Source organism: Octopus bimaculoides, chromosome 3 (genome assembly GCF_001194135.2).
Source record: "Octopus bimaculoides isolate UCB-OBI-ISO-001 chromosome 3, ASM119413v2, whole genome shotgun sequence".
In the NCBI taxonomy this organism is placed as follows: domain Eukaryota; kingdom Metazoa; phylum Mollusca; class Cephalopoda; order Octopoda; family Octopodidae; genus Octopus; species Octopus bimaculoides.
The window spans coordinates 158444054-158467520 of NC_068983.1; positions in this window are offsets into that span (position 1 = coordinate 158444054).

The following is a 23467-nucleotide window of genomic DNA, read 5'->3' on the forward strand; positions in this document are numbered from 1 at the left end:
CACCGGGGAGGGAGTGTCCTAGCACCCTAATTAACACGTATTCTTATCATTCACGCAAATAATTCCTTCCCCATGTTTTTTACAGAAAGGGTAACAACTTTACACCACTAAACTAAAATTTCATCTAAAACTAGTAAATATCATATCATATTGAAGGTGGGAATAAAACAGTATCAGAAAGGAAATAAAACAGAAGCCTATTCATATACGTAAATGATGTATTTATTATCTTTTAGCTGGAATTATTTTGTTTAAAATTATGAAGAAAGGATATATACTCCGGAAGTATCCTTGAAGTTTTCTTTTTCTTAATTAATAATAAAACGATATGCAATATTCATATACTTTTCATATCCTTCCAGACTAGCGAGACGGACAACGCTGCTCTTAAAGTTTAACGTCTGTAAATCGATGCTATGAATAAAAAATGTCGACAGAGAGCTAATTCCTGAGATGATGATTAGAGGAGAAGAGAGGCAAGTGCATCGGGTGAGTCGATAAATCGTATGATGTGTAGCTAACTATTTTACGATTACAGAGACCGTTGTAAAAGCTTTTGAACAGAGATCATATAGTTGTACAAGTTTTGGAATCCAGAAGTTATAGTATGCTGAGGATTATATTATAGCAATCAAACGAATATCCTTCTTTTCGATATTATCCAGGATGTGTTTGGGTAGCAGATACAACATAATCCTAAGCATTAGTAAAATCTCAATGTGTGTTTTTATAGAGAGGTGACAATTGATCAGAGGCAAATTATTTTCTGGCTCTTAAAATGGAGTCTAGTTTTGGGGATTCAGACAATGTGTAACGTCGCCAAAAGAGAAATGAGTAATTTTTATATGTGTATGCAGCTTTTGTAACGATTATGTAGACTTTAGGAACGTGTTGTTCAGTTATAGGAAATATATTGCAAGATTGTAACTGTGATATGTATAGAGATTGCATCTGGGGGGGGGGGGGTTGAAGTTGTTTAATTTTTCATATTTCAGTTTAACGAGGTTATTTTATTATTTTTTGGCATGATGTATAATTTACACTGCATGTTGAATAGCGTCTGTGTTCAGAAGATTAAAAACAAATAAATCGTAATGTCACCTGTGTAGAAATAACTGGAGGAAGTGGTTGAACGGAAGAGTGTAGTAGATATAACTGAACCTTGAAGAACATCAGAGTTGATATAATATTGGCCTGAAGGCGCTGTCAATACACACAGCAAAGGAGTTATCTTATAAAAACATTTAATAAAAAAAATAGCACAAAGGAAAGGACCATCTAGTCTATTTAAATAAGACTAAGAATTTAATACTTTGCATATTCTTTAGGATAGTTTTTGGCAGAAATCTGAGGCGTGCAAACAAAATAATGATTTAACGAGATAGTGTCTTTGCAATCATTCATCCTGCAAAAAATAACAGCCATAAACTTTCCCGTCTTAAAAGAAATTGCACATTAGATAGTTTAGTCCTTCATAACGTCTAAAACGACTGTATAGTCGGGATTCGAGCAGTTATATTGATGTTATAAAATAAATACTAATCCAATACTGGAGTTGGCTTAATTGAATATAACCTGTCAACAAAATTTGTGGCTTTATACTTTAAAATTTTGTATAACCCTAAAAGTAGGATGGGTTTGATGGTGACAGTACAACGTGAGACACAGTGTTCTTCTGTGATAAGTTAGAAACTATAAAATGCTGAGCAGTTTAAACGTTGACTGATCAGTCAATTGATTGCTAAATTAAAGACAGGGTTCTTCAATTCAATTGTGTTCTTCTATAAAAAAAAAAAAAAAGAAAGAAACCTGTTGTAATCTGACTGTATATTTTTTGAAAATCTAGTCGTACTTCTGTGCAAATAGGATATGTACAAGTTCTAAACTGACCATTTTTGTTGTGTTCTTAATACCAGATGACTGCTGAAAATTAAAATTTGAAAAAAAAAAAAAAATAAACCATCGTTCTGATAAATATGCTATCGGTTTCTTCAAAACTTTTAAAACTTTGTGTAACAATAATTAAATGAAATTATTTGGTTCTATGTCTACTAAATCTATTGATGTCGATAGGAGATAGAATTTAATAATATTTCATACAAAAGAAAATGAATTGCAAAAATACACCACGGAGAAGAGAGAAAAGGCAAAGGGAAGAAAAAGTCAAAGAAAACTCAGCATGTCAGTATGGTTTGAAAAATTAATAAAATATTTCTACAGGAGGTTGCGTGAGTGTTATCTAACATATACCATATGACTAAGTTTAAAACTACATTTCATGAATAGATTTATACAACATAGAATACCATTGCATGATTAAACCATAATACTGTTCTCATCAGTGTCTCGATCTCAATATGTGGTCTTGCTATTTTCTGTAGATAAAAGACGGGGACTTGTGTGACGGCTGACCATAGCACATCAGGAAGACTTGATGAAATGCAATGAGAAATGCAGAAAATAAACATCTGTAATGAAACAACAGCTGCAATAATAAATGGTAAAAATAATAAACATAGTTCATGAGAAGTGTGGATTTGTGTGAATGCACTTGATATTAGACCAGGAGATTCTGAGAGTAATTACTGTTTATCTATGGATTCATTTAGTGATCAACACAGAAATATATAAATAGAGATTCTTATTAATAGAAACCACAGTAATATTAACAAAATATACAGCATACATGTACTAATTTAGCTACATACGCGCGCGCACACACACACACACACACACACACACGCACACACACACACACACACACACACACACACACACACACATACATGTAAGTATGCATTGTTTGCGCATATTTGTCTCCAATTGTGTAAACGTCTGTATTAATGAGTGACAGAGACAAAATGTGCATATGCATATGGCACACACACACATACACACACACCATGTACATACACACAGGCATACATACATGTACATAAAGGCACGTATATCTGTTCATATATGTATGTTTGCATGTGTGTGTGTGTGTGTGTGTGTGTGTGTGTGTGTGTGTGTGTGTGTGTGTGTGTGTGTGTGTATTTAGTACGGATGATAGGACAAACGAAAGAAAAAGGCACTCAACGTATTTCGTTGGAGTTATTTACTGCTTAAAACAGTTTGATTCAGTCCCTTATGGGTTTCTGCAAGGAGCCCATGACACTTTAAGTTACATGAGGCCGAATCAAAATGTTTTAAACAGCATGCACTGCTCTCTCATTCAATGATGATAATGATGATTATGATGATGATGATGATGATGATGATAATAATGCCTTAGACTTTCTCAAAACTACACGAACGAATGCCTTAAACTTGCCCAAAACCACTACAAGTTGTGCCGACAAAACCAAGTAGCGAAAGTGCTACATTGGAAACTGTGCAAAAAGTATTGGCTAGCGAGAGGCAAAACTTGGTATGAACGCAAACCCCGCAGAAAGTGGTACAGTCGGAGACTAGCAAAATTCCCTGTGATTTCCCAATCCAAATAGATCAGATGCTAGAGCTTAACAGACCGGACCTAGTGATGGTGGACAAGGTTATATAGTTGACGTTGCATATGTTATATAGTTGACGTTGCATGCCCCTTTGACCCACGAATAGTCGAGAAGGATGGTGAAAAGATAGATAGATAGATAGATAGATAGATAGATAGATAGATAGATAGATAGATACAACCCTCTTAAGTACGAAATAGCTCGGCTGTGGTAAGTAAAGAAGGTGAAGATAGTGCCAATTATTGTGGGGTCCTAGGGGAACGGTATCAGCAGGTATCAAGAGGAATATAAAGGAAATTGGAATAAAGTGCCCAGTAGTACTGTTACAAAAGTTTTGCCTCCTTGGCATGGCCAGAATAATCAGGAAAGTATTTGATAGATGAAACGAACGAATAGCGTGGTACCGTAGTCTGTAGCTAGTAAGCCCGCTACGTATGCAAGACTCCAGGAGCTGCAACAAAACCTGTGATAAAGAGAAAATAATAATAATAATAATAATAATAATAATAATAATAATAATAATAATAATAATAATAATAATAATAATAATAATAATAATATTGTTCAAAGCACCAATAAATAAGTTACTTTCGAGTTGCGCTTTTTGTCATTAAGTTGGCCTTGGTGATGGAATACATCAGCTATGTATACCTTAGTGATGGATTGTGTCAATCGTATACAAACGTAAAGAACTCATCTCTCTATTTAATAATAATAATAATAATAATAATAATAATAATAATAATAATAATAATAATAATAATAATAATAATAATAATAATAATTATAATAAATAATAATAATAATAATAATAATAATAATAATAATAATAATAATAATAATAATAATAATAAGGGTGAGGAAGCTAATGAAGTTAAAGCTAAATGGTCTAGTTAATCTAGTTAAGGTTCTAAATACTTGGACAGTATCATTGCTTAGATACTCAGCAGCTTTTGTAGATTGGACAAAAATTGAATTAGCAAAGCTAGACAAAAGCAATTCAACATGAATGGAGGACTCCAGCCAAGGGCAGGGGTAGGAAGATTATACCTACCTAGTAAGAAAGGTGAAAGAAGGTTAATATCAGTGGAAGACTGCGTGGAGTTAGCTAGAGTATATGGACTCCTATATCGGTAATAGTGAAGAAAGTTTATTAAAATCTGCTAGAGCCACAGCAAGACATAGTAGGGAAACCAAAACACCAAAACGAAGTTAAAAACCAGAAAAAAGAACAGAAATTATCTAACTAGCAGGAAAAGGTGTTGCATGGTAGATAGTTTCAGCAAATAGTAGTAATGAGACATGGTTATGGCTGCAAAAAGGAAAGCTGCAGAGGGAGACAGAAAGTTTGTTAGTGGCTACATAAGATCAAGCATTAAGGAACAATTGGATAAAAGCCAAAATAGACAAAAACCAAGTAGATTCCCAATGTAGATTATGCAAATCAAAAGAGGAAAACGTTACTCATATAGTTACTCATATAGTGCTGGCACAGAAAGAATACAAGAAAAGACATGACAATCTAGGGAGAACAATCCACTGGGAGCTTTGTAGAAAGCTAGGATTTGAACATACTGATAAATGCTATGAACATGAACATATTACAGTTCCTATCGATGTTCTTTTTCGCAATCACTTCTCTTATATGTCTTGACCCGAATACTTGAATTGTAGTGCAATGATCAACTTTTCGGTTTGCTTATTTAAGCCTCCTCTCTTCAGCCAATCCAATGTTTTACTGTCATGGCTGCTTTCTGAACTCCTGCAAGGCAAAACAAAACAGAAACGTCATTGGAGTGAAGGAGTGGGTTACATTTGACGAATTTATTAGCATCTCAGATAATTTCAATTACAAAGAATGCAGACTAATGCAGGTAGTTGTCAAAAATGGCGAAAATAAACTAGCGGAATAGAAGAGGTTCCGATGAAATTACATTATGATCACCAAAGCCCAAAAGCCTAGTAGCATCAAGCCGAACAACATCCCAAAAGTTTGAGGAAGTTCGTACCTCAAACGGACGAAATATTCTTAAGAGGTGAGAGTAGGGTGTTTTGCACTAGTACAGTCAAAGGTACCACAAAGGAGACTTTTAATGTGAACTATGTCAATAGTGTATCGCTCCAAGAGAAAGCGTTTCGGAAAGCTCCAGATCTATAGGTAACTACCCTTCTGGATGGTCACTTGTAATCACCTACATGGCAGGTCGGGGGTCTTAGACATGAGAAACAATAGGGGGCAGGGTCTGGATTTCTTTAAGCATCAAGTGACATTCCTAGAAATATCTGTCATTAGTATTAGTGGGCGATTTAAAAGGCTCCGTTGACTCACAGAAAGGCTGTGTGAGCAAAAGCTTCGCAAACCTGATGATGATGTCAAATTTTGTAACAGATTGTTATCGACGGTTGCGTGCCAACTTTTGGACTGGGCAGCATTGACGACTATTCAGACATACCGGCCGGAAGCGCATAGCTTCTTTTAGGCTAGATGCCTAAGTTGGATCGGTGATGATAAAAACAACAGGAACGAAAATCTGGTGAAAAAATATAACATTTCCGTGAGGGGCCAAAGAAGAGTTGCCTTTCATGGATCGGTGTTAGCGGTGACCGAAGGATGTCAGGTTTGTGTGTGTGTGTGCGCGCGAGCGGAGGCACGTGGCCTAGTGGTTAGGCTGTTTCACTCACGACCGCTAGATCGTAAGTTCGATTCCCAGACCGAGCGGCGCGTTGTGTTCTTTGAGCAAAACACGCCATTTCAAGTTTCTCCTGCCCCACTTTCGATCAGGGAGGTAATGTTGACCTGCTCTCCTAGTCAGCGGGATGTGGCGTCATTCGAAGGCTAAAACGATGCAAAACGTATTGTGACTAGCGACGTGTAACATCATTCTATTAGCCTGGTCGGTTACGTAATCACGTGGTCACCTGCTATGTGTGTGTGCGTGCGTCTGTGTGTGTGTGTTTGTGTGTGAGTGTGTGTGTGTGTGTGTGTTTGTGTGTGTGTGTGTGTGAGTTCGTGCGCGTGTATGCTTTAGCTGTAAATCCTTTATGATTTCATGTTATTTTGGTTCATCTCACTAAAACAGTAGGTGAACAACTCGCAACAGTTCGCTACAGACATGTGAGGTGTGGCCACTGTGACAGTCACTCGAACTGAAAATAGCTATCAATTTACTGTAAGCACCATACGTGCTTTGTGACAAGTTGATGAAGTCAAGCTATAATAATATAAGGTACAAAAATAGATGTTGATGTGTTGATGCATATATGCGTTGTTCAACTGATACTACAACAATAAACCATCATTAATTTAGTCTTATATACCGCTATTAGCAGAGTGTACATTGATATCCTCACACACACACACACACACACACACACACACACACACACACACACACACACACACACACACACACACACACACACACGCACACACACACACGCACACACACACGCACACGCACACACACACACACTTTTTTAAAGATTATGAGTGGGTTTGTTTTAAGCTGCAGAACATTATTTTACTTGAATTGCTATTGTTATTCCATGCGGAATGTTTTGAGAAAATGTCTTTCAGTGAATAATTCTTTGTAAGGAAACCTAAATTTAATTTTAATAGTTAATTGAAACAATAATGAAGGAGTAATTCTACTTTCCAAAAGAAAAAAAAATTGTTTTAAGCAACATGGGGGAAGTGAATATAAATTCCGAAGCAAAAGGTTTGGGGAATATTTACATTGGAAATTATCTAAGGATTAACAGAGCCATTTATATTCGTTTTTCTTCCAGACTGCAGTCGTGTCTTAAATGTCGAAACATTATTTAACGTCAGGATTTATTTTCTACTTTTTAACAACAGGCGTGGCTGACTGGATGAGATGCTCTGGATAAGGAGCTTGCTTTTCGACCATGTGGTCTTGTGTTCAGTCCCACTGCGCGTCACCTGGACGAGTATCTTCTACTATAGTCCCCAGACAATCAAAGCCTTGTGAGTGGATTTGGTAGCGGGAAACGAAAGGAAGCCAGTCATGTGCGCGCGCGCACGTGTGTGTGTGTGTGTGTGCATGCGTGTATGTATGTCTACTTTGTGTTTGTTCTCCACCACTTGAAAAATTTTGTTGGTTTGTTTGCGTCCCGGCAATTTGGTAACTTAGTGGTTTGGCAAAAGACACCAATAGAATAAGAGCCAGGCTTTAAAAAAATAAGTATTGGATTGATTTGTTCGAATAAAACTTTCAAAGCGGTGCCCCAGCATGACCACAGTCCGGTGACTGAAACAAGTAAAAGATTAACGAATAAATTAGCTATTTTGCTATATTATTAGATCTCGTTATATATTCGTAAACGTTGACTCCAATACTATAAAATAAGTCTTAGCAACTATTTTACTTCTTCTGATTTTATAGAAACAATGCTTCCTTCAAATACTAACCAACATCGTCAAAATTATTTATCCATTTATTAATTATTAATACTTGCGCCTAGAATAACAATAGTATTTATGCAACGAACCGTAAAGATGGCTCTTTTTACTCTATTTAAATTGATATATCCACTGTGATACCAGCTGCTTTATGATGATGAGTAAAGCTGTGTATGTGTAAAGCAATCCCAGGAAAGAATGAAATACCTATACAGCAAGTGTTTACTGTTATTTCTGACAGCTTAGGTATGTGAAGGCGTACGACCAACTATGCGCTTTTAATCGAATATGTGTTTATGCATGCGTGTATATGGTAAAGTTATTTTACGATTATATGAAATAGGGAAGTACAGAGAAATTAGGTTTTCGAGAATTTATAAATCTTATTCCTGTCATGGTGTGCGTGTTCGCGCTTGTGGTTTTATGTACAATGTCTGTGTGTGTTTGTATGTGTGTCTGTGTAGGTTTGTTTATGTGCTTGTATGTTTGTGTGTGTACCAATGCATTTGACCAGAGCTACATCGTAAGCAATGATAATATTTTTCAAATAAACCAATTCAACCAAGTGGTCAGTAAACTTCAGGTCATCAAGTACAGTACGTTGCTACATCGAATGCTCCTGTTTCTGGTTCAGTGCTTCCTTAAATGTTCTTTTTCAGAACAAGCTGAGTTTCTTTAATTTATGAAAGTTTCTGAAGTAAAATAATAGACAGGCTTGGCAAACCAAGGTTTAAATTATTTGCTCTAGATTTAATACTGAAGTAAGACATGTATTTAAGTTGGGTTTCGAAGTTTAAAGGTGAGGCCAGGCATACTGTGCCGCTGATGTTATTGTTGTTAACTGCAGGTTAGCCTTGGTTGAGCAGACCTGTGATCAAAGGTGTTACAGTCGTGATAATCCCCTCTTTATGTTTATTTATGACTACATTCTTCAGTGTGGCCGTCCTGATCTTTACACACATATGGTGTGGTTTTTCAAGAAACTTAGCTGCAATTTCTAGCATACGGATGCTCTCTCATTGTAGTGGTTCCCGTGTTGTTTTCGTGTTTGGAGTGTCCTCAGGTTTCATATAATATTCCTGTTAAATTTGGGAGGAATGCGGTTGGGATTTAACAAAAAAAACCCCCCCCAAAAAAAACCCAACAAAACAATAGTTGTGCTTGAAGGGACAGAGTGTAACTGTAAACAAGGTAATATCTTGAGGTGTATAGTGAGAGATTAGTATTTAGAGGACAGGTATAATGCTTATGGTTTATATATAGCACCAGTACTCGCCCCACCCCTACACTCTTTTGAGTAGTGGGTGGGGAGAGGGGACTTATTGAATGCTTGACAACTACGGCTCTAAATGTGCCCAGCGTAGTAGAATACCTACTTAGCTGCTCAAATCTGTTGCTAGATCTTTGCTTAGTTCCTAGTCTACCTTGCTTCAGTTTACGTACTTGTCTGGAATAGTTACTTGATTATCTGTGAATATTGTATGTGATAGACAAGCTTCCTATCTAATCATGCACCTACCCACACAATCTCACTGTGTGTGTGTGTGTGTGTGTGTGTGAGAGAGAGAGAGAGAGAGAGAGAGAGAGAGAACCGAAATCAACGTTTTGAAAATTTTGTTTGCCAAATATTGACAATTTGAACAAGAAGGTTGTTGATGGTCTCTCTATCTTGTCAATAGAAAGTTAATATTGTGAATTGACAAAAAACTTCCAAAGAGCTGGAACAAATACTGTGAAATATTTTAACCGATGCTGTTAAGATACGATTCTGCCAATGCATCGCTTTCATAACTTAACAGATTCTTTTCTACTCTAGGCACAAGGCCCGAAATTTTGGGGGAGGGGGCCAGTCGATTAGATCGACCCCAGTACGCAACTGGCACTTAATTTATCGACTCTGAAAGGATAAAAGGCAAAGTCGACTTCGGCGGAACTTGAAACACACACACACAACTTCACAGATTGCAAATGGAAAGTCATGTTGGACTGTCTCCCACCCACCCCAACACATGAATGACCATGGGATTGCACCTAGAAAGTTACCACAAAGGCACAAGTCCGGGCAAGGTTGTTAGTGGAAGGCCGGCAGTCGCCCACGCATACCAGCCTCCCCTCTTCACATCACTGATGTTATCCAAGGGAATGCAAAGGCCAATAAAGCTTGGCACCTGTGATGTCACAACTCATTTCTACAGCTGAGTTAACTGGAGCAACGTGAAATAAAGTGTCTTGCTCAAGAGCACAACACACAGCCCGGTCCGGGAATCGAACTCACAACCTCACGATCGTAAGGAGGACTTGTGGTTGTTAAAGAGGCCATAAGTCAGGGAAAGATGCACTCATATATCTGTCAACAGAGTGAGTATATTATCCGAAGTATCGTATATCTGTCAATAGAGTGGGTATATTACCCGAAGTATACATCTGTCTGTAGAGAGCAGTCGCCATATTCCCTTCCATATCGGCTAACTCTGATGAGCGTAAGGTTATATGATCGAATTGTTATCTAACACTCCATTTTACTCCTTGCGCGAAGCCGATTGGTAAGATCAACCGTGATGTATATATAATACTATATATTTCAGATAATGTATATAATACTATATATAATATGTATGATAATATATATAATTAATTATATAATATATATATATATATATATATATATAATTGTATCTATAATATATATAATTGTATATAATACACACGCACACACATACATACATACACGCACACGCGCGCACACACACACACACACACACACACGTATGCATGTATATATGTATGCGTGCATATATGTTGGTATGTATATATGTATGCATGTGTGTATGTATGTATGTATGTATATATGTAGGTATTTAAATATCTATATTAGATACATACAGCGCGCACGCGTATGTAATGTATATTTTTATTATGGCTAGCAGAAAACCGCTTCGAGGATGGTGTTTCCGCTAATATGTACAACTAATACAATATTTACTGTCGTGCCTTATAACATGTCTAATAAATGATTGATAGACTAATTAGTGTTGTATCTAGTAATATGAATGGCTGATAAAATAATTGCTGCCATATTTAGTAAAATTATAATTGATATAATAATTATGTCATGTCTAGTATTATATATAATTGATAATTGGTGCGATAATTCCTGTCATATCTTGTAACATGTATAGTTTGGCATATATTTTTTAATAGACTCGCTCGAATATATTTCTGAAGTATAACTGGTCTTTTGAAATGTAAGTTTAATATGCTCTATAGAACTCGCTTTACTGACGTTCGTCAATGATAAAATATTCGCTGTTTCTAATTCTGATTTCATGAAATATTATGTGGGTTCACAGATTACAGCTGTCTCCACCATGGGATATTTATTCAAACACTATACCTAGGACTGTATCATCCAGTGTGTCTTTGTATATTCTTTTTGTGGATGGTAAGTTGTAATTTGAATGGCATTTGGTTGATATTTCTAGGTGCAGGCTCTCTTATCGACCCGCTCAGTGGTAGAACACTCGTCTACCATTCAGCTGCTATAGTGCCCTTATTACAAAGTTCTTTTCAATCGCTAGAGCCCTTGATGTAACATCACCAATGTATTCAAACAGCTTTATTTTAGGAATCAGTTAACAAAAAAATCGAAATGGATACTTCAAAAATTGGTTTCAAATTTTGGAAAAAAGTCAGCAATTTCGGGGAAGGAACTAAGTCGATTACATCTACCCCTGTGTTCAACTGGTACTTATTTTATCGACCCCTAAAGGATAAAAGATAAATACAGTATTTGAACTCAGAGTCAGAAAAATGCCACGAAGCATTTTGTCCAATGTGCTAATGATTCTGCCAGCTCACTGTCTTGCAGTTAAATAATGAATATTTATGTGTGTAGGTATGTGCATGTGTGTGAATCAGTGTGTGTCTCTGTGTGTCTTCATTTTGGCACCATTTGAGCAACTGTGATATATGTTTACATGAAAGGCAAAGTCGACCCCGGACGAAATGCCACTAAGCATTTACCCCCAGCGAGTTAACGATTCTGCCACCTCACAGACATGGTTACTTCAAATATTTCAAATTAAAAACAGAATGACTCGCATTTATAACATGCCTACTCTAAATTGATATCCTTTTATATATTCCATTCACTCTCATCCTATAATTCGTCGTTTGCATAGAATTATTTGAAAAAATTGGTAATTTCATGAAGTGTTGAATTGTTGCAGAATTTCTTCCTAATTTCCTTTGTATTTAACATTAGGAGTACTCTGCTTTTTAATCCAAGCTAAATGACTTGGTTTGGTAAATAGTTATTAAGTGATTAGATAAAGAGTTCTGTAATATGGTCTTTACTATGAAATAAGGCTTTGTCGTACCTTCCTTTTATACAAAACCTTACAAAGCCCAACCTATGGTCGTGGGGAAGTCCAGACTGTGTTAACGTTTCCATAAGTTCATTGACCATCTGAAAGCTACTGCTGACATGTTTGTTTACATCTCTTCTGCTTCACTCAACAAACAGTGCTTACAGAAAGATGGACACCATAGTTACATACCACTAAAAAAAACGTGTCCTAATTAAACAAAATGTTCTAGAAAAATCTGGAAAATCCAAGAGGGTTAACTTAATGACTGACTGTAAGGTAGTATTAGGATGTAACAAGTCAGTCCCGATAGTGAAAGTGTATCTATTAACTTGCCAATTATCCCATTTTATTTGATATTATTTCAAATGGCTAACTCTGTTTCTGAGATTAACAACATAGTTGAAAATTGAAGAAAGTGATATTTAATAACACTTCAATATTACTTTCATGTAAATTAATTTCTAATAAATAAAATTTCGACTACACACTAACCATGAGTGTATGTATGTGTTAGATTATTTGTATTAGAGGAGTGTATGTTTCTCACATTTCCATTAGCATCTGCCGCGTCCGCTGTGCATAGATTGCGTAGTTCACATGAAACTAACCGTGATATTTATTCAGCAATTCTATCCGATTCTTTGGCAGTAGAGATTTCTAGAATCTATATTTTCTTTGGAAATCTCAACCTCTGCTTATTTAAGCTAATATAAACACATACATATACATACATACAAATATTATACATGTATTTAGGTATGTATGAATGTTCGCGTATGTATATGAATGTCTGGGTGAGTATATATATGAGTTACATTTTCTTTTGTTAGCAGGTCAAGTTTATCCGATTGCTCGTCGGTAACAAAATATTAACAATATGCAAACAAAAATATAGAGTAAACTGATGTGAGAGTTTATTATTCTCAGCTAGGGTTTGTTATTTAAGCAACATTCCCTTCATTTTAGCCATTCAGAGAAGCTGAACTTGTGAAATATTGTCGTTCTTTCACAATAAAAGATGTTGTTTAGGATTTTCATTGCTTATTCGCAAATAATTACGTTAGCAACGATCTACCGACTACCACAAGATTGCCGCCATAAGCAAAAGAGAACAGAGGGAAAGATATTTTAAAAGCCAATGTCTCGATTATTTACATGAAAATTACTGAAAAATAACTTTATTTTTTTGTCAGCCTAACCTCTCCTTGTCATTAAAAAGATATCATTATTATTATTATTATTATTATTATTATTATTATTATTATTATTATTATTATTACTTTCTTTCTGTGTGACCTTTATTTTTAAGGGTCATATGAAATCCCAACTAGCTTCCAGATCTATGACAACTATAAATCATCTGAGTAATATCAGCCCTGTTAAATTCACATGAATGGAAATAGTGGTATTAATGTTTTATAGTTATTTTATTCAATGTATCTTTTTTATTCATTAAAGCGCTCTCTAGAAATGAAGGTACAGAAATTCGGTTACTGAACCTGCTAGATATAGCAGCCAAATCCTCTTCCCTCTAATCACCTACTCCTGTCTTTAAAAAACAAGGACCCTGTGATTCTAGATTTAAGTTCGAAATTAAGACATGGACAGTTGTCGCTGGAAAGACACTAATCCAGGGCTTCCCAGACTTTGCCAAATTGCAATATCGCCCACCTATCGACCAAAAAATGCTCCATCGCCCACCTGTGTAAAAGAAACCCTGACACAACCTTCACCAACACTTAATCTCCTAGGAGAAACCACCTTCTATCATTTGACACACACACATTATATCGTAGACTCGTTGCCCGGTTTGGACTAAATATGCATAGTTTACAAATTCCTTATAGTGGGTTTAGTTTTGCCATTAATGTGAATAAAATTCTAACGTTAGCCAGATTAACTTCAGTAAACTTACGTTTTCTTTTACACTGAGTTTTATTTTCCCCAAATAAACCATTGATCAGAGCTACCGATGAAAAAATAATTAATGATTGTATTATAAATGAAAAGAAAACTTTGTAATAAGTACCATGTATCTGGTGCGATGTAGCTAGTGCAGATACATTCGGTTTCAAACTTGTCAACTTTAGCCGCAAGTCTCCTCATTGTGTCACATCCAGTCCATTTCTTTTATGGGAAAGTAAAGTTCCAATATGTCTAAAACCAGATTCAACCAGGTACGAAGTAGGGAAGACAAGCAAAAGTAATTTCAGACGTTTCCGCTGATTGAGGTAGGAATTCAATATATTGGGTTTTCCGGAAAGTTCGTGCCGATTTATAGTAGCTTACCATTCGACTTATTTTAGAACATGGTTGAGTCCGTAAAATAGGATTTGACTACACCTCCACTTTAAGCACAGTTTAAGCTATCTTTTCGTGGAAGAAGGTTTATGTTCCTATAACCTGTGTTAATTATGTAACCCTTTAAAATTGAAGATAAGAAAGTTCATTTTCGGCACTCGATGCTTTTCTTTTTCCGTAAAGGGAAAACTGCCTCACAAGCAACCAAAGAAATATGCGCAGTTTACGGTGATGTTTCTTTATCCGAAAGAACTGTACGGAAGTAGTTCGCAAGGTTCCGAGCTGGAGATTGTAGCCTTATTGATAAAGAACCATCAGGCAGACCATCCACTACAGATGATGACCAAATCAAGTCATTCTTTGAGAATAACCCACATTGCACCACCCGAGAATTGACAGAAAGCCCCAACCTATCAAAATCCGTCGTTCATGAGCACCTGGTAAAGCCTGGGTACACAAATCACTACGATGTGTGGGTAACACGTGAGTTGAGTGAGAAGAACCTTTTGGATAGCATTTCCATCTGTGATTCGCTTTATAAACGGAATGAAAACTCGCCTTTTTTAAAGCAAATTGTGACAGGTGATGAAAAATGGATTACCTACAGAAATTTTCTGAGAAAGCGATCCTGCAGTAAGCAACCTTAGCCACCCCAAAAGCGGATCTTCACCCTAAAAAAGTCTTGCTTTGTGTCTGGTGGAATTGGAAAAGAATTCTGTACTATGAGCTTCTCTCAAGTAACCAGACAATTAATTCCGAGAAATACTGCACACAACTGGACGAGTTAAAAGCAGCAATTCAAGAGAAACGTCCAGAATTAGCCAACAGGAAGGGTGTTGTTTTCCAACATGATAATGCAAGACCGCACGTTTCTTTGGGAACCAGACAAAAATTACTGCATCTCGGTTTGGATGTATTACCCAACCCTCCATATGCACCAGATATTGCTCCTTCGGATTTCTTATCCAGGTCTCTGCAGAATAGTCTTAATGGTAGAAATTTCAATTCCTTGGATGACGTAAAAAGATACCTTGATGAATTCTTTGCCATGAAACCACCTTAGTTCTGAGAAGAGGGTATTTTCAAGTTAAAGGAAAGATAGTGACGCATTGAGCAACAAAATGGTTCATATTTGTTTGATTAAAAATGTAATGGCATGTATTTATTGACCTTTTTCTTTCCTTTAAAAATCGGCAGGAACTTTCTGGACAACCCAATACTTTGATGCTACTACAAACCTTCCTTGCCATTATGGCGATATCGTATTGTGGCGTCATTATCATTTTGTAATTCTATCAATTCCTCCTGAACGTCGTCCTCGCAATCGACTGCATCAACCTCAAACGGATTACTGTATCGATTTGGAATATTCAGCGCAATAACATCTTGAAATTGCTCCACCACATGGTGGAATCGTGCAATGATTGTAAATAGTTGCGATACATAGTTAAATCCTCATCAACCAATTCATCTTTCAAAGAATCAAGTTGTGGAAATTGATGGAACTGACGTTTTGAAATGTTAGTCTTGTACAGCATCAATTTCGAAATGAAGGTAGTGATAAATGATTTACAATCAACGAGAGATTTTCTGTTTCCTTGCAATAATTTATTCAAATCATTTAATTTTGCGAATATATCACAAAGAAAAAAGATATCACACCTTCGATAACCAGGCGAAGTAATGTTTCTCCAATTGTGTGAGACTTCCCAGACTTAGCAACAAGCAATGCAATGTTGTATGATACAATCAACCCGTCATTCTCCTGTTTACTTGTTTCCTGGAGTAGCATGTTGAATTTTTGTATTTACTTTTTGAAAGAGGCGCTCAGTTGCAAAAAAAGTATGACAATGGCTTGTCCTTCTTATCAGAATGTTTTGCATCAAAGTGATACTTCAAGTATGAAGGTTTCATTGCTTCATTGGTTAATGTTTGATGGCAAAGAAGTCACATTGGTAACTGACAGTTCTGAGGAGATGGAATAAATCCAAACGATATATAATCACTACTGTACTGTCAACAAATTATTTTGATTTGAGGCATCAGTAAAGCGAAAATATGAAAACGAATTTCTCCGGACGGCGTCAGAAAGGCAGTATGGCATTCCCAAAGAGAAGAAGAAATCGATAGAGCTGAGTCAGACGACACGTCTTTACTGGAGCAAATACGGATCTAATTCATTTGGCTGCCAGCATTTCAAAGATTAAAGTTCATCGAAAATTTAAAAATTTGGCACATTAATGTACCTTTCCAAGCTAAATTGTTAGAGTTATTCTACTTTTTCCAGAAAACTGCTTTTGAAAAGTTATAAAGGTTTAAAGTTTGATCCCACGTTGGGGAATTAATAATTCCCACGTTGGGGAATTAATAAGAATCGTAATATCGTAAGAGAAAACGTTGACTACCGTGTGTGGCGTGTGGGGGTGGGGGTGGAATGAGCATTACTAGGAGGATGAAGGACAATATTTACTACCTTATAGTCCATTATTATTATTAACATCAGTTTGAGGAGTGAAGAACTTATACAGTTGTTTGTTGTTTATCATCTCTTTGAACAGCTCAGTGTAGGAACTGAACTCATTGTAAACGCCTCTTGCAATTTTTATTTTACGCTCAGGATTAGGATCATTACCAGTACAAACATGCATTTCTTCCTCTATATATGTGCCAGCGTTTTAGCAATAATCTTTGTAATCAGCTTAAGTGGTGTACATGAAACTTCCGTTTCCTCATCTGTATTCTCAGCTTGTTTCTTTTCCTAACATCATCAGCTCCTCGTTAGATAACGTTTTGTCGATGACTCAAGTAACTCAGTCACATCAGCCTCTATGGCCTCTTCAAATGCTACATCCTTTGCAAGTGTCGCAATATCTTTCCGAATTTGATGTAGATTTTTTTGCTTGAGGAAACCTTATAATGTCACGGATATAGTCTGGCCATATACTTTCCCAAGCACTATTTAATATTGAATAACTCAGCTATATTATCCACAGCATCCGTTACGTCGAATTCCTTCCAGAAATTCTCACTGTAGGTTTATTCTCCCTATGAATTGCTTTCATAAGTTGTTTGAAAGTTTTTCCCATATAATATGCTTTGAAGTTAGCTATTACACATTGGCTGAAGCAAAGAAGTTGTATTCTTGGGGATATATTCTACACTCACATTATCAAAAATATCAACTAAGTTCGCAGATAAAGCCGTGCTTTGTTGGATGTGTCTAGCACTTTACCTTTCTACGATAGAACAAAAAACGTTTGTAAACCCCTCTTTGAAAGTTATCCATACTTTCTTATTTGAACGCCGAATCAGAGGTAGATTAAAGTTTGTGTAACCCTTGAAAGCCCTTGAATTTTCGGAGTGATACACGTGTAGGGGCTTTAATTTCATATCAGCTGCGGCATTTCCTCTCAAAGGATGTGTCAGATGACTTTTGGAAGCTTTAAATCCTGGTGTTGATTTTTCTTCCAGAAAAGTGCAGTTTCATCAACTTGTTCTGATGTGTATGTAGCCCCCTTCAACAGTCATACTCTTCAACTTCTCAGGATAATTAGTAGCCTGTATCAGCGTACGCAGTTTTAGCATTCATTTTTATGTTGTGCAAATTCATGCACTTCTTAAACTTTTCAAACCAGCCTTTAGTAGCCACAAAGGATTTTTCATTAAAAAAATCGTTATATTTTTGAAAATTGTCATATAAACCTTTGACTCCTTTTTGAATTACCATCATGTTTATCGGCACATTACGCCGATTCTGATCCTCGATCCATACACTCAAAAGTCGTTCCATTTTAAGCATTTTAATAGATCTATGGAAAAATAAGGCTTCTTGAGCACTTGACATAATTTTCTCTCTGTTTTCACGTATTGTTCCCATTGTAGACGTTGCAAAGATTAATATTTTAGCAATATAACTTAATTATACTTCCGCCTCAAGTCTTTTTTAAAACATCAAATTTAATATCCAGTGTATCACTTCTTTCCGCACTAGTGCCTCCAGGTCTACTTGGTAGCTTCTTTCCAAACACCTTAAATTGAAGTCAAATCCAACAGTAGCATGTCGTACAAAAAAAAAGAAATTGGCCAGAAAAGATGTGATTTGTGACAGCTGAAAATTGTCTTATTCCTATTGATGCAATAATGAAAATGTGATGCAAAGGTGTAAAACTGAGAAAGAGATGATTACAGTTCGCTGAAGGTTCACCAGATTTTATAGGCAATTCACCCCTTGCACGTCGGACTTAAGTCATAAATATCTACACACACGCACACACTTACTCATGAACAAACGTATTGGCGTACATGTTATCTGTTGTAAGCCAGTTGGATTCAAATCTTGGTGGATTGATTAGCGAGGATGATGTGGGTTACATTGGTTTAAATGTTAGTGATGGTGATGGTGGTAGTGGGACATTGTTGGTATTGTAGTAGTTATACTGTTTTTGCTATTTGTATTGCTGTGGCTGTTTAGTCTCAGGTTAATCCTCATAGAATGTGGAGGCGTAATGGCCCAGTGGTTAGGGCAGCGGACTCGCGGTCATAGGATCGCGGTTTCGATTCCCAGACCGGGCATTGTGAGTGTTTATTGAGCGAAAACACTTAAAGCTCCACGAGGCTTCGGCAGGGGATGGTGGCGAACCCTGCTGTACTCTTCCATCACAACTTTCTCTCACTCTTACTTCCTGTTTCTGTTGTACTTGTAATTCAAAGGGTCAGCCTTGTCACACTCTGTGTCACGTCGAATCTCCCCGAGAACTATGTTATGGGTGCACGTGTCTGTGGAGTGCTCAGCCACTTGCACGTTAGTCTCACGAGCAGACTGTTCCGTTGATCGGATAAACTGGAACCCTCGACGTCGTAAGCGACGGAGTGCCAACAACGGCAACAAATCCTCATAGGCCTAAGATAAAATATATTTCATTCAATTTTTAAAATACATTAAAATATCACCGTATGTTATTTGAAATGGATTTGCTTATCTACTTCATACTATTTATTTATCACTGGTGTTGGTGGTGGTTGCAACACACACGCACACATACATACATATGTACACAACATTCATAGATATGTGTGTGTGTGCGCGCGTGTGTGTATCTGTATATCTGTGTATGTATGCACATATATGTGTGTGTGTGTGCGCGCGCGCGTGCGTGCGTCTGTATATCTGTGTATGTATGCATATATATATGTGTGTGTGTGTGTGTGTGCGCGTGTGTGTGTCTGTGTGTGTCTGTGTATGTGTGTATGTGTGTGCGTGCGTGTGAGTGCGTTTGTGTATCTGTGTGTGTATGCATATATGTGTGTGTATGTGTACCCACATTATGTACGTGGTATATACATGTGCGTATGGGTGTGCATGCATGTGTGTAACGTGAGGATAGTTTTTCAAATCGGTAATTCTATCCTTTAATGCTAAATAAAGCGCAAGTGGCCACCGAGCTAAGAAGAAAGTGAAGTTTTAAATCGTTAACAATTTAAAACTATGCAATACGAGTCTCCGCAAGAGCGAAATTACAGACTGTATCCCGAAATTAACTTCCATAGGCACGAAATTCCGTAACGGGAGGTATCCGTAGCGCGGGGGATATCAGTGTATTTTTTTATCTTTTAGTTGTTTCAGTCACTAGATTGTAGCCATGCTGGGGCACTACGTTGAAGGATTTTAGTCGAACGAATCGACCTCAGTACTTACTCTATCGGTCACTTTTGCCGATCTGCAAAATTACGCGGACGTAAAGACACCAATACCGGTTGCCAAACGCGGATGGGGGACAAACACGGACACAAATACACACACATGCACATACACATACACGCACGCACGCGCACACATGATGGGATTCTTTCAGTTTCCGTTTACTAAATCCATTCACAAGTCCTTGGTCGGCCCCAGGCTCTAGCAGAAGACATTTACCTAAAGTACCATACAGTGAGACTGATCCCGGAACCACGTAGCTCGGAAGTAAGTTTCTTACCACACAACCACGCCTATATATATGTGTATGTGTGTGTATGTGTGTGCGTGTGTATGTATGTATATATGTATGTAATGTATGTGTATATGTATGTGCGTGTGTGTGTAAGTATGTATGTATATATATGTGTGTGTGTGTAGGTATATATGTATATATGTATGTGTGTGTATGCATGTGTGTGTGTAGAAATGTACGTATGTGTGTAGGTGCGCGCGCCCGTATATGTGTGTGCGCGCGCGCACGTGTCTGAGTATAATTTTGATATCTGAGTAATTGAAAACCTGCTTGTTGTTTCCGAAGTGGTATTGATCCATATATAATCTCAACAATTGAACTAAATGATATACACAACATGCTCTGAAAGAAGAAATTGCTATAAAAACGAGTACCGCGTCTTATGTATTATTTCAGGACACATAATGAAGTGCACTATGTTTTCTCATAGCTACGCAACAGTTAAGGGTCTCATTAGACATGACACATTTGATTTACAGGATAAGCTGCTGATTAGCTACACGTTTGGTTTGGAAGATTAACTTCCACTTACTTCTAAGCAATCTGATTATATTGTAGTAGGGCGCACGGAAACTGTCGCGAATAAGCAAACATTTAGATCAGTTTTTATAGGTTTGGGATATATCATATATGGCCCGTACAAAGGCCGTTTTCGCTGTTGTTTACCGTTGGAAACGTTTCTCGCTTTAGGCAATAGGCGTTGAGAAACCCCAATGTTCACTTCAAGGCACTCTCGATAGGAATCTGTAAATGCATTTCTAGTTCTCTACCATTAGCACAGTGTACCGCAAGAGAGATAACCTGGAGATGGCTTTGGAAACATCTGTTTCCTTATAGTAAACCAGCATCAAAACATAGGCTGATTATGCATCATGCAAGCCCCGGTTAAGCGTGTATAATATATTGTTGAGATAAGTACTTGCAAACATATAAGATGAATACATACACACACACATACATACATACATACATACTTACATACATACATACTTACATATCCTTCATTTAAATGGCTCTGAGGAAGCTACAGGATGCCGTGCGAGCGCTCAGTTCTGAGTGCAGTGTTTCTGATAGCAGAAACAGCCCTAAGCTAATGAAAATGATTAAGTAACTCCTGTTCTTTTTTTGTTTGTTTTCTTTATGTCATTCATTTATTGATATTATGCCCTTTACTCACCTGACACTTTACTTTAAAGCATAAGTATACCGAGCTCTAACAAGTGGTTATTAGTATCAATATACCTTAGCGAAGTCATAAAATGCGCGCGCGTGCCTGTGTGAGACTGGTTCATTCCGCCTTACTTGAGGCCTGTTAATGCCGTGCATCCACTTGTCACTTACCAAGAGGTAAAGCGTGCTTCGATATATCGACAAGTTTTCCGCAATACCAGTGAGTATATTATTCACTGTTTCCTATATACCGAAAGGCGAATTTCACTAATCAAATGTCAAGCGGGTGCGCAGCATTAGCAAGCACCAAGTAAGACGAGATGAAGCTGTTGTTCAAATGAGTCACTGCTGCAACGATGTTTACCTCGCTCTGCTTGGTATAGCCAATAACGTTGCACCGTTGTATTTAGTGGCTATTTAAGCAATGTGTTCGTTGATGATTAAGAGGTTAGATGGATGCTGATGAAGGGACAAAAACTCTCGAAATATGGCCTATACGCCCCTTACCCTTTTTTCATCTTCGATCTCATTGTTTGTTTACATCTGACGTCTCGGATACGAAACGTCACAACAAAAATCAGTACTCTTTTACTCTTTTACTCTTTTTCTTGTTTCAGTCATTTGACTGTGGCCATGCTGGAGCACCGACTTTAGTCGAGCATATCGACCCCAGGACTTATTCTTTGTAAGCCTTGTACTTATTCTATCGGTCTCTTTTGTCGAACCGCTAAGTTACGGGGACGTAAACACACCACCATCGGTTGCCAAGCGATGCTGGGGGGACAAACACAGACACACAAACATACACACACACACACATATATATATACATACATATATACGACGGGCTTCTTTCAGTTTCCGTCTACCAAATCCACTCACAAAGCTTTGGTCGTCTCGAGGCTATAGTAGAAGACACTTGCCCAAGGTGCCACGCAGTGGGACTGAACCCAGAACCATGTGGTTGGTAGGCAAGCTACTTACTACTTCTATAGAATATTTGTAGAGATAACCTTAACGAGTGATATACATTGTGTTTTTAACACATATTTGCGAAGAGATTTTTCTCCGCACCATGATTTTCAGCGCTGTATATACATTTAGTATGACACAAAGAGGGTGATATCAGTATACATGAGCGCGCACAGACACACACACTCACAAACACACACACACACACACACACACACACACACACACACACACACACACACACACACACACACACACACACACACACACACACACACATGTACATATGCAACGTTAATTCTAACTCAGGCTTTTTATCAACCAAAGTAACAACTTACTGTAGAATGGAAAGAGGTACACCCACATATTTTCTCACTAAGACATCTTAGATTTGAAAACTTATCATTTTAAAGATTTTAAAGAATGTTCAAAGTATCGGGTCATCTTCATCCAACATTTGACGATCTGATTGGTCCATTCAACGTAAGAAGTTGTCTTACTATTTATTTCTTTATTCTCTCTTTTACTTGTTTCAGTCATTTGACTGCGGCCATGCTGGAGCACCGACTTTAGTCGAGCAAATCGAATCCCACGACTTATTCTTTGTAAGCCTAGAACTTATTCTATCGGTCTCTTTTTGCCGAACCGCTAAGTTACGGGGACGTAAACACACCAGCATCGGTTGTCAAGCGATAGTGGTGGACAAACACAGACACACAAACACACATACACACACACACGCAC